We start from the raw sequence: 19,814 nt of genomic DNA, 5'->3' as shown, positions 1-19,814 counted from the left end.
GTTATAAACCTGTGGGTTATTTTGGCCTTCATTGAGCCAGACTCTGAAGTGGTTTGGTAGCTTTCCTCCAGCCCTGGCGCTAGATAAACTACGGAACCTTCCCTCTCATCAATGCCCCACAGGGTGGATTATATATGTTACTCAAATGCGACTGTTTTTCCCAATAACTTGTGTGACATGCTTTACTACCCTGATTTGTGTTTGGGATCCAATGCAACTTATAACCTGATACTTGATAACCAACAAATAAAATTAAAATAAGTTTACTGTGTCTCTAATTTATGTACTGTCCTTCTGTGATTAGTAATTTATTACTATTTGTGTTACTATGGCACCTGGGAGGCCCTAGCCATTGCACTAGGGTCTGTATTAATACTAATAGCCCCTGCCCCAAAGAACTTGCAGTCCCTTCTTTGATTCGAGACAGTAAAACACATTTAACATATTCAGACTTCTCAAAGCAGTTGAAAGCAATGACAAGCTGATGTGTCTGTAGCTGTAAAAAAGTATAACAGGTGACTAGAAAATGGCAACAAATGGAACATTCATGTGAAAAGCCCAAGGAAATCAGTGGGAGACTTTCCATTGAATTTAATGGTCTTAGATCAGGCCTCTGTTTTTGATTGTAACTTGGACATATCAAACGGTCTGGTAACTGATATCCATGCATGGGTAGGATGTAGGACAAATGTTTAATCAGTTATGAAAGGCTACAACCTTTAATGATGTAAAAGTAAATTATACAGCTTTGAAATGAATGCAGATTTTTATGGTAACTGGTTTAGTGATTTTAAATCAGAAGAAGTATATTACATCAACACAGTACTCGTAACAACATGAGCTTCTGCATTCTTTATGTATATCATTTTTTCCTATTCAATTTGTTTGGGAAGAGTTTGTAACTTCAGTGTGATTGGATGGTGGTCACAATTTCTCTAGAAGAATAATGACTTCTTGTCAGTACCTAAAAGTTGGCTTGATATTTGAATAGCATGTGACTAGTTGTACTAGAGCAGCGGTTCTCAAACTTTTGTATTGGTGACCCCTTTCACACAGCAAGCCTCTGAGTGTGACCCCCCCCCTTATAAATTAAAAACACTTTTTAATATATTTAACACCATTATAAATGCTGGAGGTAAAGCAGGGTTTGGGGTGGAGGCTGACAGCTCACGATACTCCCTGTAATAACCTCGCGACCCCCTGAGGACTCCCGACCTCCAGTTTAAGAAAGCCCTGTACTAGAGGAAGCAATATAGGAAAGCCACATATCATCATATTGGGTAGTATCAAACCAGCTTTATGTGATGTTGCAATTCCTGGATTTGGAATAGAGGACATGCAAATAAAATCATATTTATGAAGATTTGATTGCCTTTTTAGGACAATAATTCATCTGAAATTTTGTTGTTTATTATAGAAACCTTCCTAAAATAACTGGGAGCAAGCTTAACTGTTCTTTCGTCTTTATTTCATTGAAACCATATTACATAAAACTGGGCTGAGATAAAATATCTAGGGGTAAAGTGTATCTTCAGTATGGACTCTTTTTTAACAAACAATCAAAAATAAATTCTACCAGAGTTAAAGGATAAAATAGAATACTGAGTTCCGTTAATAATTTATAGGGTCACAATGAGCAAATAAAGGTAGTCATTACACTTGAAATTATATAATGCTAATAGTTCTCTCTTCAGCTCTAAAAACTGATTAGAATTTTTCAGATAAGTCATACTTAATATGATGACTTCGTCAGCTGAGGAGGTGTAATAGCTTATTTCAAATGAGATGAGACAATAACAGATTCAAAGGAGATATTTGCTAGTCCTTGAGTAAGAGGTACTATAACAGATATGCACCGCCTTAACATCCAACCAGGAATTGGATCCAAGGCAGAGGTTGCCCTCAATCCATGTATCATGTCTTTGATATGAAATGATGAAACCTTATTAGAGTTTCTTGAGAGTCTCTAGGCAACAAGTTAACAAAGCTAGAAACAGAGGATAGCTGACTTAATATACAGTTTGCTCTTAGTGATTTGAAACTTGTACAAGAAGTAATTACAGATGTTATTGCAGCTGCTATTAGAGAGGTTTAGAAGATTGTTCCATATTTTCCTGATTGTTTTCTTCCCTCTTTGGTCTATGTATTATGAAGAAGGGTCTCAAGGCAATTTTTCTCCCAAGCAAAATGAGCACCCCTCAGTTCAGATAGAGCATTGTGGTATTTGTGTAATATATAAAAAGCAACAGAGCACCTTTAAAACTAACAGATGTATTGGAGCATAAGCTTTCGTGGGTGAATACCCGCTTCATCAGACACATGTAATGGAAATTTCCAGAGGCGGGTATAAATATGCAGGCAAGAATCAGTCTGGAGATAATGAGGTTAGTTCAATCAGGGAGGGTGAGGTGTGAACACCAAGGGAGGAGAAACTGCTTCTGTAGTTGGATAGCCATTCACAGTCTTTGTTTAATCCTGATCCGATGGTGTCAAATTTGCAAATGAACTGAAGCTCAGCAGTTTCTCTTTGGAGTCTGGTCCTGAAGTTTTTTTGCTGTAAGATGGCTACCTTTACATCTGCTATTGTGTGGCCAGGGAGGTTGAAGTGTTCTCCTACAGGTCTTTGTATCTTGCCATTCATATTGAAGTCTAGAAATAGACAAATATAGACAAGTTGATAAATATTCAAATATCCTAACAGCATATGATCCTTTAAATAGATATACATATGTAAAAATATAACATGGCACATTCCAAAGATAACCTTTACTTTGCCTCTCTCGTTGAGTCCACAGAGTAAATTCCTGAAAGGTGCTGAGTTGAAGGCACTCAGGACCTTGTAGGATCAAACATCTTAGAGGGTAAACTCTTCCGGTCATGGACCTTGCCTCCTCCATGTTCAATAGAATATTAAGGCTTTTCCAAAGCCCATTGAAATGAATGGAAAGACCATCAGTCACTTCAGTGGGCTTTGACTCTAGCCTACGCACAATCAGTATTTAAAAGATAGTAACTAGAAAAAGTAAAGGTACAAAATAAGTAAAGGTACAAAATAAATCGGTTTTCAGAATGGAGAGAGGTAAATAGTGGTGTCCCCCAGGGGTCTGTACTGGGCGCAGTCCTATTCAACATATTCATAAATGATCTGGAAAGGGTAAATAGTGAGGTGGCAAAATTTGCAGATGATCCAAAACTACTCAAGATAGTTAAGTCCCAGACAGACTGCAAAGAGCTACAAAGGGATCTCACAAAACTGGACGACTGGGTAACAAAATGGCAGATGAAATTCAATGTTGATAAATGCAAGGTAATGCACCTTGGAAAACATAATCCCACCTATACATATACAATGATGGGGTCTAAATTAGCTGTTACCACTCAAGAAAGAGATCTTGGAGTCATTGTGAATAGTTCTCTGAAAACATCCACTCAATGTGCAGAGGCAGTCAAAAAAGCAAACACAATGTTGGGAATCATTAAGAGAGGGATAGATAATAAGACAGAATATATCATATTGCCTCTATATAAATCCATGGTACGTCCACATCTTGAATACTGTGTGCAGATGTGGTTGCCCCATCTCAAAAAAGATATATTGGAAATGGAAAAGCTTCAGAAAAGAGCGATAAAAATGATTAGGGAGATGGAACAGCTTCCGTATGAGGAGAGATTAATAAGACTGGGATATTTAAGTTTGGAAAAGAGATGACTAAGGGGGGATATGATAGAGGTCTATAAAATCATGACTGGTGTGGAGAAAGTAAATAAGGAAGTGTTATTTACTCCTTTTCATAACACACGAACTAGGGGTCACCAAATAAAATGAATAGGCAGAAGGTTTAAAACAAACAGAAAGAAGTATTTCTTCACACAACGCACAGTCAGTCCATAGAACTCTTTGCCAGAGGATGTTGTGAAGGCCTACAGGGTTCAAAAAAGAACTAGATAAGCTCATGGAGGATAAGCTCCTGGACCCAGCAATGGCTGTTGGCCAGGATGGGCAGGGATGGTGTCCCTAGCTTCTGTTTGCCAGAAGCTGGGAATGGGCGACAGGAAATGGATCACTTGATGATCACCTGTTCTGTTCATTCCCTCTGGGGCACTTGGATTGGCCATTGTCGGAAGACAGGATACTGGTCTGGATGGACCTTTGGTCTGATCCACTATGGCCATTCTTATATTCTTAAGTATCAAGTGCCCAAATCAAATCCCTTAAGAATTTTGGAGTACATTCTGCCACATTTACTCTTGTTAATCAGTATGAATAAAGGTGAAGGAGTCTATGTGTTAGGCCATGTCTAGACAGGAAAAATGTTTTGTTTTAAGCACATGCTAGCTAGCATGTTTTAACTAACACCTCTTTAAACACTAGATCATATTGGGCTTCATGCCTCTTAAAAGCATGTTAGCTGTTTGTGGTTGAAGCGAGAAGGGGGCCTAGAGATTTCCTCAACCAACTAACACTTTAAAAAAAAAGAGAGAGTGTGTTAAAAGCACATACTTAAGTGCTTTGCTGAATTGATGACAGTTGAAGTCAATTGGACTTAAGTATACATTTGAAGTTAAGCGTGTATTCAAGTATTTTGCTGAATTGGGGTCTAAAACGTGCTATGTAATTCCTTTTCAAACAGTCTATTTTCCTAGCCTAGACATGGCGTTATTGAAAGCAAAGGGGAAATGACTTTAGAATTAGTACATCTCCTCTACCTGTACTTCAGAGAAATGAAAAAATAAGTAAGAGTATGGGAAAAGGAGATGTGATTTGGAACAAATGACTCCTTTCACTTTAGGAGTCAGGCATGAAGTCCATTGCCTTAAGTGGGCTCAGTAAAACCTTCTGTACTGGGAATTATTCTTTACTGTGGAACCTTTTTAAAGCCTATATGTTTACCTAGAAACTTGTTGATGGAAGCAGTGTACAAATCAAATGAATAAAGGAATTTAACTGAAAATTAGTAGGCATGCTTTTTCCTTTAATCTGTGCACCAGTCAAGGAAAGCTTTTTGTTTGAGGTTGGAAAAATCCAACCAATCTTGTTTGTTTTTCAGTGTTATAAAAAGTAAAAAGATCTAAGTTCTGTATTAGATAAAGGTCATTGTGTCAAGGCAATTCAGAAACATGTTAAATCCGTGCAGGGGTTTGTGCCTGCCCATTGAATGTGGCTTCCTGTTGCTGATTAATGAACAGAAACATTTCCTTTGTAGTTAGTAGAAGTGGGAAAAGTTTGTTTATTTATTTATTTATTTATTTATTTATTGTTTTCACTTGAATTTTGTAAATCAGTCTCCTAACAAAACTCTTCTAGTGATCTCACACATTAGCTAAAATAGGTTGATCCTGTTGTCTACTCTGTTTTGGTTTACATTTGCATTTATTGATTCAAAGCTGATTTTAGGATTATTCCTGTAATATCCAGTCTCTGAGAACAGTCATTCTACTAATGCTTCATAGATAGGGAAGGCAAAGTGATCTGATAATCATTGTGGAAGTAATGAGACTGCAGTCATAGGTTTGATCTCAGCAGATTGAGCTCAGCCTTTTGCCCTTCTGAAGCATTGAGCTCCATGAAGTCGGTGTGTTGAGGTCTCTTGGATGAAGCGCTTACTAGCATCCAGGTCCTGTCTGCTCCATGTGCACCTTGTGAAGAACCTGAAGACAAAAAGGCTTTTACCTGGTATCCTTACCCAGAAATTCTCCTAATCCCTCACAATTTTGCAGCACATTTTGTGCCAGTTGTCTGTCTGGCTGCTGCCTTACGCATTTTTGGTATGCACTTGAAGCATATAATTTTTTTAATTGATATTTACAAGATAGAGTGAACAGAATTAAAAGAGAACTACAAGTGCAATAGTATGTTACCATACCTAGAAATCCTGCAAGCAACTTTAGGGTTTCAGAAATATAAAATATATATACAAGTTGTTTATGAATTTTAACTAAGGATGGGCTCAGGATGCAAAATTTGACTTATGATCACCTAAAGTTTTGAGAGTATTTGGAAGCCAAGCTTTTGTTTCATCCTGTTACAGAGAGAGAGGAGCTGTTTGCTGAATTCAGATCCAGAGAGAGTCTTCAAATTCTCTAAAGATGACTGGATCTGGGATTTTGTTGAGGGCTCATCTTTAATTTTACTTAGTAGAAAAATTGTCTAACAGAAAATGCTCTCTTGTAAACTGTTGTGGGAAGTTACTCTATCTTTGATCTATTTTGCAATGATGCTTAACATGGAAACCTATCTCATCCCTTTCTACGTGTTATTGACTGTTGATGTTTTTAGTTATTTGTAGTCATGTTTCTTCTCCTAATCTTAATATCTCCCCCACTCCACCCCAGATGGGTGTGGTTTTTTTACAAAAATATTCCGTTTGTCCACCTTTCCAGAAACTAGCCTTTCAAATAATCGTACCATGACCCTGTAAGTGAAAGGAATACAACTTTCACAAGTGGACCATTTTTGTCCTTCCAAATGTCTGAGAATAATTTTCCTAGAATGAAGCGATTAGACTAATTTTCTCATGATATTTGAGATAATTTCCCTATGCATGTATAACGGCGACAGACCCCCGGTTGTCGGTGGGCAGGATGGAACTGGGGACCTCTGGAGCTTAGTGCATGAGCCTCTACAGTATGAGCTAAAAGCCAACTAGCTGTCAGCTAAGTCTGTAGAGCAGATTCATTTTATCTCTCTTTAAGTGGTTTCGGTGCCACTAGATGGGACAGAACACCACACCCAGGAGGTGTGTGGGTTACACATGCATTGATTTAAAAGTATGTACAAGAGAAACCTTCTTTAGCTGTTAGCGAGGGCCTAGAAACACAGCTGAGCAATGCAGAATCAACGCATTACAGTGTAGTGGTACTCACATTATCCTGTTTAATACAATATGTAAATAAAATATATTTCTTAAGGCATACATAGGTGTGCAATATATATGATTTTCATGAAGAGGTAAAGTGGTTCCTCTAATCTGAGTGGATAAAAGAAAGTCTTTCAGAACCTTATTCAGGACTTCCTGGGAATGAGTTCATAGTCTTCTGTTCATTGTTATGGAAAGTAAAGTTTAGAGATTAATTTATCCACAATGAAAATATGATTTCCTGTCACTTTTGGCAGCAAGTTACTTTTCCAGACTTTCCTCTGCTAAAGTGTATTAGGAGTGATGGTGGTAGTCAAGATGAAAAGATATTTTGGGTTAATATATTCTACTGCAGTGTAAGTGAGCAGGTTTTATGAGCTTTTATAGAGAGACTAACATTCTTCCTCCCAGAGTTATTGTATGAGAATTATCTTTGACAAATACAGAACCTTATAGAATGACTTGACCTTTCCCACGTCTGTGTGTTAAATATAAAGCCATTGTCAAATATAATCAGGAAAGGAGTTCCCAAGACCATACCGGTCACTTTTGTGTGTGTGTGAACAACAAGGTGAATTGTGCAATTAAATCAGTTTGTTTTATCTTGAATGAGATTGTAGCTGAGCCAAACGCACTAACATATGCATGGATTATGATGCTGGGCTGATGCTTTCCAAGTGGAAATTTAAACTTGCAGTGTTGCCTTTGCTATTTATAGTAACCCATTGCCATGATAATGGCTTAATGATATCTAGGTTTAGCCAAATATAGTAATCTCAGTACTATAAACAGAGTTCAGATGGCCTCTGTAAAAGAATAAAGGTTGGTAGTGTCACTTAAATTCTTCTGATGAACTGTTTCACAACATTTATTTTAGAGATGGTATCCAGGCATAGTGAAAGTGACAATTTCCTCTTTATATAATTCTTATGAATTGTATACTGAACAAGATTAACCTGATGTTGTAAATTGTTTAAAATAGCTTGACAACTTGGATTATACTGTTTGCAGAAATAAAGCAATGGATTCCACTCTCTGTAGGCACTGTAAATGAGAAACATGTTTAACTACCTTTCCAATTCAATTATGTTCTAGCATCAAAACTTTTAAAAAAACCACCTTAATTATCATTAAACATGTTTTCAATTAGAGCAAATCAGTATAGCTCAACTGAGAATCAGGGTTCTTGGCTTCTAATAGCAGTTCTGCCGCTGACTTACCCTTTTTATGACTCCTCTGTAAAATGGATATAATAATCACTTTCTTCACAGATAAAGTGTGGTGCTTAACTAATTGTTTGTAAAGTTCTTTGAGATCCTAAAATGTAAGGCAGTACATAATCGCAAATTATTACTTTTGGGTAATAATCTTCAACTAAAATTGCTACAGATTTCAGATTTTCTTTTAGTCTCAAAGTACAATTAAAAATTTCTAGGTATCTATTTTTTCCCCCTCAAGCCTAAAAACACTTCTTTTAAAGGAGATATCAGTCCAAACACTATGTGTCACAGCTTGGTTTTAATTGCAGCTAGTTGAAAGGTTCCCATAGAATAACTTTAAATGAGTACATTGATGTTAATGCAATAGTCTGTCAACTCTGCTTGCTAATTAATGGTGTTTTCTTGGTGGCATATGTAGGTTTAGCTCTTGATTTTCTGGGATGCTAAATTACAACACCCTTCTTTTGAAACGGAATGAGTTTATAATGGGGCATATTCTATTAAGTCCGGTTCAAATTGGTGCATTCCATCTATAGATAGGTTTGTTATCCGGCTGTTGTTAGTCAATAGCTCATCTGGATTTTTATTTCCGTATTTTCTTCTTGAGGCAGTTGAAGCTAAGTAGAAGTGGGTTTAATTTTACCATCTTCCATAAATATAAATACCGTAGAGTGAATGTGTAATAGTCATGCTCTGGATATTTTCGGTGATTCCAAAAATAACCCGTTGTCTCAGCCAGTGTTAACGTAGCTACTATTTCCATGGAAAGCATCGTCACTGGGGTAAGTGTTTAAATATCTGCTGCCCAATCCCTCCTCTTCCTTCCATCTCCCAACTCTGTCAGCTTGTGTAAAGATGATGGTTTATAGTTGAAAACATGGGAGTCTTACGTCAGTCAGGAGCAGGCCAGCAGCAGGTACTCTCCATATCAGTCACAGACCAGTGCACAACTTTGGTTTCCTTTCTGGTTTTCTCCATACCAGGTGAGATGGCAGAGTGCTGGAAGGATAACAAGGGCACTAGTATTCTGCAGCCTTTCTTTTAGGGGATTCTCATCTAGTCGATGTAGGTTTTTATACTGTGCTCATCCTTGTAGTATCTGAGCGCCTTCCAGTAGGGCATTAAGCAACAGGACTATATATTTATTATGTTGTTTGCATCTGCCCAGAGGGAGAAGCATGGGATTGCTGTGTTCTTGTTGTGAGAGATCATTTTGCCTTCTCAAAGTCAGTGCCAATACATCGTGGCTCTTCAGGGCAGACTTCTTGGGTTCTTTGTGGTGGCACTCCTATGTGGGGGGCCTATGCTGAACTGGAAGGCTACCTTGTGAATAGGTCAGGGAAGGGCTGCATATTCAGGTCTATGTGGATCCGGTGACAGTACACAACTATTGCAGAGGGGCTGTGCCTGCTGTTGCAGTCCATAGACTTGGAACGGCAGCGGTGAGAGAGATGCATAGCAGCCCCACACAATCGTCCTGGAGTGAGGGTGGTGGATTTCACCTCCTGAACTGCTCTGCACTTCACCTGCAGAGAGTTCATGCCTGAATACCCCAGCTTTATCCAGGTGAGGTGAATTTCATCTTAAATAATTTTCCATAAACTCTGAGAATCTTTCAGATAGCAGTAACTCTTTTGCAACTACCAACCCAAGTTGGATTTGAACCGATTATTGAAAAACTCTAGCTTTCGCCTAACTGCCTGAGTCATCCTGTCCACTTATGATTTCTCTTTGAGGCATGTGATGGAGCAAACAAGAGTCTTCTGGGAAAAGATGTTAAATCTAAAATCTGCCTGTGAGAGGAGCATCTGTATTTACAGGAGTCATAGTAGCTGATATAAAATTGGCTTAAAAGTTCTGCAATAAGATGGGATACATAGTATCAAAGAAGACACTTCAAAGTAGTATTTAGTCCCAAATCACTCCCTCCCTATGATACACATTTTATAGACATGGCATTATTGAAAGCCTCAGATAATCTTTAAACGTAAGGACAACACAATTTTATAGCAGTTCATCGAATTTTCCTCTACGTACCTGCTCTAATGGAGTTTACAAACCCCACACTGAGCATAGACAGACGGGTGAGGAGCATCTTCCTTGCTTATTGTAGTCAGACTGATCACACCCCATGCAGCGTCCAGAACTGCCTGTCATGGACACATGCACCTACAGCTGTAACGACTAAGAAAACAAGCCCAGCTATGCAGAGGGGCCCGGGAGAACAGCGAGGGAAAGGGAGGCAGGATGCCCTAGGACAGCAGAGGGCCAACAGCCCCATGCCAGATTGCCTCTGAGAAACTGACAGGGGAACAAAAGGAGATGGCAAGCCTGGGAATTTAAGGGTTCATAGACTTGATTGAAGTTAAGAGGTTATAGACTGGTATAATTGTAGATGAATTGAAGGGGACCAGTTAGGAGAAAGCTGGGACCCCCTAGAGAGACTGCACCAAGAGCAGTTGACACACGTATACAGACATAGCTGCTCAGCTTAATATAATAATAAAAGACCAAACACATGGTAACTTGCTTACAGTTTTCATCTGAGAGGCTCCAGAGGTGTGTGTGTGTGTGTGTGTGTGTTAGAGCTGTATCTTGTGCTGTGATCTCAACTACTGCTGGCAACTCCTACGGTCTTCAAAGGGGACAAAGGACTCGTCTATACTCTAAAGAACAAAATAGCTAAATAATCATCTGTAAGGCACCCTGTTGGAGTGCATTACTTAAACATTTGTATAGTAATGAAGACAACAACCAAAAAGTACAGAGTACCAGGCGACTGCAGATCTGCAGCCCCCCCAGCAGTCTATCCACAAATAGGATGTACTTGTGATGTATAATTCACACCCTGTTATTCCAGATTTACACAGGGGTCTGTGAAGTCCCCAGGATGATGGATAGGAGAGTGCTAGATGTTTTAATGATGAACTACTGTGGATAGAGAATTAGAGAGAATAATGAAAAGATTCTCATAGAAGTCTACAGAGGAGTGTTTTAGCTCACCAAGGTTATTTAGAGTCAATTTCTTCTTCAGACTTATGAATAAATTCATTTGCAAAATAATGCAGGTCTCATTTTCTGATCACCCTAAAGATAGATCCATGCAAATCTCAAAGGATGTTAATTAAACCAACTAGGGAAATTCCCTTTCTGCCTCCCCTTATTCTCCTTGGCATAATGCCAGAATAAGGATTGAATGAGGTACGTAAAATGTGTCCCAATATATTTAAACTCTACTGCTAGGGACTAAAACTGAGTTCTCCAGTAGCCAAAGTTATACCTCAAAAGACCCACTGAAAGTTAACCAAAGACAGTACTATTTAGTTTATCAAAATGCAGAGCAGATGGTTTAAGAGGAGTAATGAATTTATATCATGCTTTGGATGTATTTTTATTATTTTTTTAATTATTATTTTTATTAAATATTCTTCATACCCCTTTTTCCACCACTCCTTACATTACAATGAATAAATATTTGACATGGAAGTTTTTCATCCCACAGTACATTGAACTTCATAAAATCATTTTGTTGAAGAAATAAAACACAATAAATAACCTGCCTGTGCCTTAATTTTTAACCCTTCATCAATTTTTGTTGTGAAAGTTTGTGTCTTATTCTTCCTGGCTGTATGTTCAGTTTAGAAGAGACTGCAAAAAGGTGACTGAGCGAAGGCAAAGAGTGGGCAAAAAAATAGGGTGGATTAGGGAGACGAGGTTGAGCAATGAGGAAAAGCACTTTAACAGAGAGACTGTGAATAAAGGAGCATAGAGGGGAAGAAAGAGATGTATCATTTCTAGGGTATCTGTCTGTGCCATTCTGTCTTTTGGAGTCGTTCTTTTACCACTGTTCCATAGTATATTATTTTCTATTTGTGCATTTGCCTTTTAATTAAATCAGCATTTGAAAAATACATAGATTTAAATGACAGGAATAAGACTTTAATGAAATAAAGCTTGTTCTGAGAACCCAATGGGGTAGGTGCCTGTGTTTTGCTTTAAGAACCCTTCGAAGAGGGACTGTGTTAGCTCTCATTGGTCTGTTCTGGAAAAAGAGGGACGGGATGTTTCTTAAGATCCCTTTTTGATCCTTCAGGGTTGTTCCAATTCTTAGCCTTGGCTGATACAGTATGTATGTAATTGGCAATTCAGAAAAACTCTCTAAAGCTTTCAGAAAGCACTATATAACTCCATCAGTAATGGCCACAAATGACCTCCTTTACGCTTTTGAACTAAGGGCCTGAACCAAGCCCCACACTAAGTTAGGACTTGAACCCTGGTTTCTTAAGGCCTGATTCCATTAAGGTCAGTTGCAGTGGCTCAGCACCTCTCAGGATTATGCCATTGGAGATAAAAGGCTTGTGCCCTAACTGGTTATGCAGCATGCTCAGTCACATAAACTTAATCAGTATCACTTTGTCCGTAAAAATTCTGTCTGAGCCTCTGCTTGTTGATGAGTGCTCCAACCTAAAAGGCCAGTGGTTCGGAGAGTTGGATGACCAAGGCTTTATTTCATTCCCAGACCCATTGCTAATGCTCATTTGGTTCCTTTGATTTAGTAGCAATCATCTGTTGATCCACCCTGACAGCTCACTTGTTTTGTTTTTTTAACTTTGACAACAGAGTTCTCTGTCAAGTTTGGTAATATGTTGGCACTGTGTAATGCTCATTATATGGAATGTGTTGCTAATTAGATGTTACTACTGGGACAACCCCAGTGATATTCTGACAGTAACTTAATTTGTTATCTCCAAAGTCTGCCAGACCTGTGAGTGCTGAGTGCAGAGGTACATTGGAGAGACCCTTTGTAAAATATCTTTGGGAGCGTGAGTAAGACGAGAGATGGTGTGTCAAAAAGCTGAGGGTAGGGAAGAGAGGGAAAACAGCAAAACACTACATGGAAAGTGAGGAGCAGATACATTGATCATTAGCCTGGATTGGGGAATAGAGAGAAGGTGAGGAGCCATGTCAGGATCTTTTAAAAGTTAATTATTAGGTGGCAAAGCAGGACTGATTAGCAGTTTCCACATATATATTCTCCTTTCTGCAGTGACCGATGATGCCCAAGAGTGCATTAATTGGGATCAATTTGTGAAGTGAAGAAAATGGAGCTTTGGGTTCTGCAGTAAGCAATTTGATAACTTGTAGCTATAGATCCAATTGAACTCAGCAACCAAACAGTCATCCATAAAAATATAATTATTCTGCTGCTTTGATTTGGGATTCTGTTCAGAGCTACTGTAAATCCCAATCTCTTAGGTTTGGAGACTTTGGGGGGCGGGGTAGAGAAGCACAGAGGCCTTTTGAGTGTATAGTTTTTTTCTTTTTCTTGAGGAGAACCCTTACTTATATAAAATAGTAACCGGCAAATACTGCCTCAGCATTATGAGTCTTGGTTTACAAAATGCCATGAACTGGTGTTTGTTTTATGGAGTGGAAATGCTGGGTGTGTGGTCTATTTTTTTAAGCTACAGTACTGTATGTCAGCTTGCTAATGCAACTAAATCAAATGTAGGTTTTACAATGAAAAATATTTATGAATTTCTTGCAGGCACGCAAGGTCTGGAACTGCAGTTGTGTGGTCTCCAAAAAATTTTTTTGGTCAGTTTATGTTTATTGGAAGGATGTATTTGCAGGTATAGTAGAATGAGAACGAACGGCTTGTCCACACGGAGTTGTAATGCATGACAAGCCAGAGTGAAAAGCTACAGCTCTGTAGCCTGCTGTGCACAATGTTGCCATGTGGACTTTGCCACCACACACTAAAAGTTCTGAATTGCACTTTTTGCATACGCAAAGCACACTACGGAACTTTTAGTGCGTGGTGGCAGGGTCTCCATGGCCAGTTATTGTGTGGCAGGCTAGAGCATCACATTCATCAGCTCCAGCTTGGCTATCTCCGCTCACATTACTCAGGAGGGAGTCCACCGTCACTAAAGAAACTGCAGCTGGAGCAGAAAGTGTATGTCTGCCTGCTGACAAATATAAATTGGAGTACATCACTCCAGTGCTCAGATGACTGATCATTGAATATTACATCATCTTCCTCTCCATGTACACAGCTTCCCGAAGTGGCTGCGGTCCTCAAAGATGATGAAAAACTCAACAGATACTGTAAGGGGAGTAGAAGTGATAGTGGGAGACTGATTTTATCAGCATTGACCCATGACTGTGGAACTTGCTTTCAGAAGTGAGGATGGTTATGAATCTGACCATCTTCAGAACGAAATATAAGTGTCATCCCTTAGAAATGGCATTCTCATTTGCTCACATTCATGTCCCATTCCAGTGCACACATGCCTCATCCCTCCCCAACCCTTGACTACACTATTTAAAAAGTGAAATTTGTAGTCACTTATCCTACCTACCTTTGGTCTGATGTGTTAAGCTACTCATGTGAATATAATTGTTGCCAGGTGCTCAGATACTGCAGTGATGACATTCTACTAGTAGCCTACAGAGCTAGTGTAATGCGCATTTGCTACTAATTTTCATCGCAAAATATTTCTCATTAAATAAAGGCCTCACATACTTTATATATTATGCTTGGCATCTTTCTTGTGCAGTAGTCACATCAAATTAGAACCATTGGAATCTCTTGATCTTTTATTTGGGTAGTCCTCAAAATGTTATTTAGTTAGTGCTCGGAAACTGGAATAACAAAAAGCTGTGGAAGTACAAAAAAAATCTTATTTCTTGAGTAATGTATTTAAAATGCCACCTTTGGAGGCTGTGATGAGTGAGGTAAAATGCTTAACTCTAGAGTCTATTGTAATTAAAAACTCTGGGATTCGTGTGGCTATAGCCTTACTTTTAGTCTTTGGTCTCCATATGATCAGTTGGAAAAGATACGATTCAGTGCTACTAAATCCCTGACTAGCACTTTCATTAGTGTTTATTAGATCACTGTGCTTGGCTTAAATATATAAATAAAATTGATGCTATTATGTGGTTTATTTAATTCTTCCTTTGTGTTCCTTCACATGCTTTTGGATTATCCTTCCTAAAGACCTAGGAAAACAATTTCTACTAATAGTAAGCCCTGATAGAGCTTCTAGTAGAAACCTAAAGAGCATTTGACATTGGTTATTCATGGATCATATCTCATAGCTTTGAGTTTTCCAATTAACCTGTGTCAAATACTGCATTTATATTATTAAAGATAATTGAACAAAAAATCCTATGTAATTTTGTTAGGATACTGTCATTTAGAGAGCAGGAAAATATTTCTTTGCATGAGTCTTAGCATTTTACACTTTCAAAACACCATGCTAATATTAACCCCCATGAGAGGTAGGTAAGAATTATCTCCATTTTGTGGATGGGGAAAGGGAGAGACAGAGGATGTGATGGTGATTTGTCTAATGTTAATTAGTGACTCAGTAGGAGAAGCGGATTAGAACTCAGGAGAGACGGATTAGAACTCAGAAGTTCCTGCTCCCCGTCACATGTTCTAACCACTAGACCTTGCTGCCTCTGATAAGTACATTGCAAAGTAATTATGTTTTAGTAACAAGGGAGAGATGTTCTCACACTTTGAACTGAGGATTAGCTCTTTTTTACAGTTATCCCCCTTGTCTGCATTGGGAATGAGCTCCAATTTCAGCCCCTGGTGTGGCTACGTATATTGCAGACAAGGAAAGCCCTGATTTGAATCAATGGAAGTTACCTTCGCTTGAAACCGAGGTAAGCTGCATCAGGGCAAACTGCAGTTTTTCTAGTCTGTCTATAGTAGAACCTTGTTACCAGTGCAGCTACGCTGATGGCTGAAACCCGGGTTAATTCCCTATGCAAAAAAGCCCATAAAAACACAGAACATAAAAGTGTGTGTGTCTTCCTTAAGGATATACAAGGCCCAAACTGTCTTAGCTGGCAGCTCTACATACCTGCCAGTTATAATTTGGCAAGAGTCCTGCACCAGGCAGCACCAATGTGTTAAAGACGTTCCTTATCTATAGTATCAAATGTATCCTTTCTTATTACACCTTCTGGTGTTGGTTAGAGTGATCCCTGTCTCCTCCTCTCCAAATGAATCACCAGTCAAATATGTTTATGGGATGTTATCATGAGGTCCAGAAAATACAGTGTGACTAGATAAATGGGATATGGTAACATTCCTGAGCCTCACTTGATTAACTGCAGTTCATGTTAACTAACAGGGAAGGGCTCTGAGAGGGATATATGTGGCTCGGGAATATCTTGAACACTGTTCATTTTGGCTGGTACCATATGTTCCATTTTCAAGGTCTTGTTGGCTGCCTTAAGCAGCATTTTTTCTGTGGTGTATGGGCTGGGAAAATTCTTCTACAGTGAATGGCTTCCAGGTTGGGCTGCAGTTGCAGTTTGTTGTGTTGTAGCTGTGACACTATAAATAAAGTTATTAGCATCAGTATGTAAATGGGTTTCTATTTTTGTTCACTGCATTGTTTGTAAAAACTAGGGCAGTTATTCAATAGGAATCATCTGCTGTTTAGGACTGAGCACACCCACAATTGAGGCTGTGTGGGCTTTTATTTTTCCACTCGCTTTAAGAAATTAGCTGCTCTGAAAGTTACTTCATTGTGCCGTTTAAGAAACGGACTAGCTGTGCTAAGCATTCTTGGGCTTCTAGAGTGTCATGGTACTTCAGAACAGAGAATCACTTCTTGATAGAGAAAACTGCAGTGCAAACATCAAATACCACAGCTGCTGTTTGGCTTAGCATGTGTTTTTCGAGTTTCATTTCGTGCAGAGAGTATACTGGTGTATTTCAGAACAGTGTTACACTGTTGGTTTTTTTCTTCATTCTTCCCAATAGATATTTGTTGGGGTTCTTAAAAACACATTTTGGATTGACGGCCTCGGGTCTTGTTTACACTAAAAAGTTGTACCACTTTAACTATACTGGTATAGTTACAGTGATACCAGTGTTCCCTCTAATTTTTTACATCCATGTGCAGAATGAATTTTGTTATGTGCACCAATATGGAGGTGATGTGTGATGGGGGTGGGGCCCAAGGGTTCAGAGTGTGGGAGGGAGCTTAGGGCTAGGGCAGAGGGTTGGGCTTGTGAGGGCTCTGGCTGGGGGGTGCAGGCTCTGGGGTGGGCCCAGGGATCAGAGGTTTGGGGTGCAGGCTGCCCAGGGGCTTCAGCGGTGCGAGAGGACTCACCCCAGCCCTCTCTCACTGCAGCAGCCCGGGGCTGTGGGAGAGCACCTCTCCCTGGCCACGACAGCTCCAGGGCTGGGTCCGGGGGTGAGGTGCCTCTCCCCGCCTCAGCCCTGCATGCCCCAACTTGCTCCCTGCCAACCCCCTACCTCTCTCCTCTCCTGGCCCCTGTGGCTGCGCCCCTGCGTGGCCCTTGATAGCCTGCTGCACAGCCACAAAGCTTAAAGGGAACTTAGAGAGATACACCCGCTAGAGTGGAGTCAGTTATGTTATATTTACTGCTCTATACCAGCATAGCGATTCCCGTTCAGGACGTGGAGTAAGCCACACCACTATGTTCCACTTTTATACTGGTATAACTGCATCCACCCTAGGGATTGTACCAGGATAACTATATTGATTTAAAAAAAGTTACATTCCAACAATCATAGGTGTACAACCACACAACTTCCCAGTGTGGACCAGTGACACAAGTCCTATATCCTCCAGAATAGCTGCAGCACCAAAAGCAATTGTGCAAAAGTCTCTCCACTGCTCTGCGAATGTACGCTAACACTGACCTCTAGGGAGCGGGACGGAATCCCTGTGTGTTTATCCTTTGCCTCTCTGAGACGGACAGAAATTTTAATACTAGTTACAATGGTGGGTTTGTGAGGTGGACGCCTGTCCACAGAGACCAACAAACTGAATTTCACACAGCATAAGCAGCAGCCATCAGATGTTTGACATGCAGCCGCTAGCAAACTTTGTCTCAATTTCTGTTCCTCTGCCCAGTATACACTGAGGGCTTGTCTACACTTGCAGCGGTGCTGGTGCACTGGTGCAGCTGCGCCACTGTAGCGCTTAGTGAAGATGCTGCCTATGGCAACGGGAGAGAGCTTCTCCTCTCAGCACAGGTACTCTACCTCCCCGAGAGGGGGTAGCTGTGTTAACAGGAGAAGCTCTCCTATCGACACAGTGCTGTCCAGACCAGGAGTTTGGTCAGTTGTATCTCTGGTAAAAGATTACAGTGATGTGGCTGTACCAGCACCCCTTAGTGCAGTGGTTCTGAACCAGGGGTCTGGGGCTCCCTGGGGGGCCGCGAGCAGGTTTCAGGGGGTCCACCAAGCTGGGCCAACGTTAGACTCTGTGGGGCCCAGGGCAAAAAGCCAAAGCCCCACCACATGGGGCTGAAGCCCAAGGCCCTGAGCCCCGCCACCAAGAGCTGAAGCCTGAGCAACTTAGGTTTGTGGGGGCCCCTGTGGCATAGGCCCCCAGGCAGTTGCCCTGCTTGCTACTCCCTACCGGCCCTGGCTTTTATATGCAGAAAACCAGTTGTGGCACAGGTGGGCCATGGAGTTTTTGTAGCATGTTGGAGGGGCATCAGGAAAAAAAAAGGTTGACAACCCCTGCCCTAGTGGACCTTCTGGGAGCCCAGATATAGCCACTGTTTTCCTGGGGTAGCGAAAGAAGTCTCAATCTTCAGTGCCCACTGAGGTGGACTCTGGACCACCAGCTAATTGTCCCTTCAGTCTTATTCCACTTCTGGGTGGGGTTCCAGAAAGTTTTATAACCAAAACACTCAAAGGTAACTCAATACTGGGCTGTCCCCCAGTCTTCTGGGAGAGGGGCATCCCTGCCCTTTCCTTTGGGCTTGGTTCCCCAACAAGTCTCTGATTCAAGCATTGCTTGATCCTTGATGTCTGGCTGGTCCTCCCCAGTGGCTGCTTCGGCTAGCAGGCCTGTCTCTACAACATCACAAGCGAAGCTGCCTTCAGGCAGAGAGTCAGACCTCTGTACTCCTTCCTGGCCAGTAAGTACTCAACTGAGTCAGGCTCTCTCCTTTTGTTCCTCCTCCAGGCTCGGCACTGGCTGCAGGTATAGCAGGGTGGGGCTAGCTGGGCCCAAACGCTCTCCAGAATCCCTTCTCTGCTGGTATGGGGCCTCTCTGCCCCATCTGAGAGCTATACATAGAATAGTGTTTAAAACCTTCATGTCTGTTGCTTTAGAATTGAACTTGTCACCCTTTCAGATGCCAAGCATTTTTTCAGCATTGGTGCTTAATCGCCAAACCAAGATTGCTGTTGTGATCTACTATGATAGGGTTACCATTCGTCCGGATTTACCCGGACATGTCCTCCTTTTTGTGTTAAAAATAGCGTCCGGGGGGGAATTTGTAAATCACTCAAAATGTCTGGGATTCCCCCCCAGGCAGAATGAGGTGCGGCTGGGAGGGCTGCAGGAAAGTCAGCCTCTCACCTGGGGCTCTGGCAGCCAGAGCCCTTCCCCCTGCAGCTTGCAGGGCTAGATTCCGGAGCAGCTGTAGAGCTCCCTCCCCCCCCCGCATTCTGAGCCGGCCGGCCTGCCGGGCCGTTTGCATCGGCCTCGGCAGCTCCTCCTCCCCGGCAGCCCAGCGCCCCGCTCCGGCAGCACTGTGCGGGGGCAGGGACCGGGTTGTGTGTTGCGCTGGGGAGTGCAGCCACGTGTCCGGCTCCGCACAGAGCCCAACACCATGTTCTGAGCGGCGGGGTAAGGGGGCCAGGGGGCAGGAGAAGGGGCAGGGAGGTTCTGGAGGGGGCAGTCAAGAGACGGGGGGGTCGGGAGTTCGGGGGGGG

The 19,814-nt window shown here is 41.2% G+C and overlaps 1 protein-coding gene across 3 annotated transcripts in view; it reads left to right on the top strand.

Moving 5' to 3' along the window:
- The window catches only part of ADCY5 (adenylate cyclase 5), a gene marked incomplete in the record, with an annotated part of 307,551 nt that overhangs the window by 179,032 nt on the left and 108,705 nt on the right, over positions 1 to 19,814 (top strand).

Source organism: Trachemys scripta, chromosome 11 (assembly GCF_013100865.1).
Source record: "Trachemys scripta elegans isolate TJP31775 chromosome 11, CAS_Tse_1.0, whole genome shotgun sequence".
Taxonomy (NCBI): Eukaryota; Metazoa; Chordata; order Testudines; family Emydidae; genus Trachemys; species Trachemys scripta.
The sequence above is the reverse complement of the archived record's forward strand: the minus strand, read 5'-3'. Positions and strand labels throughout refer to the sequence as shown.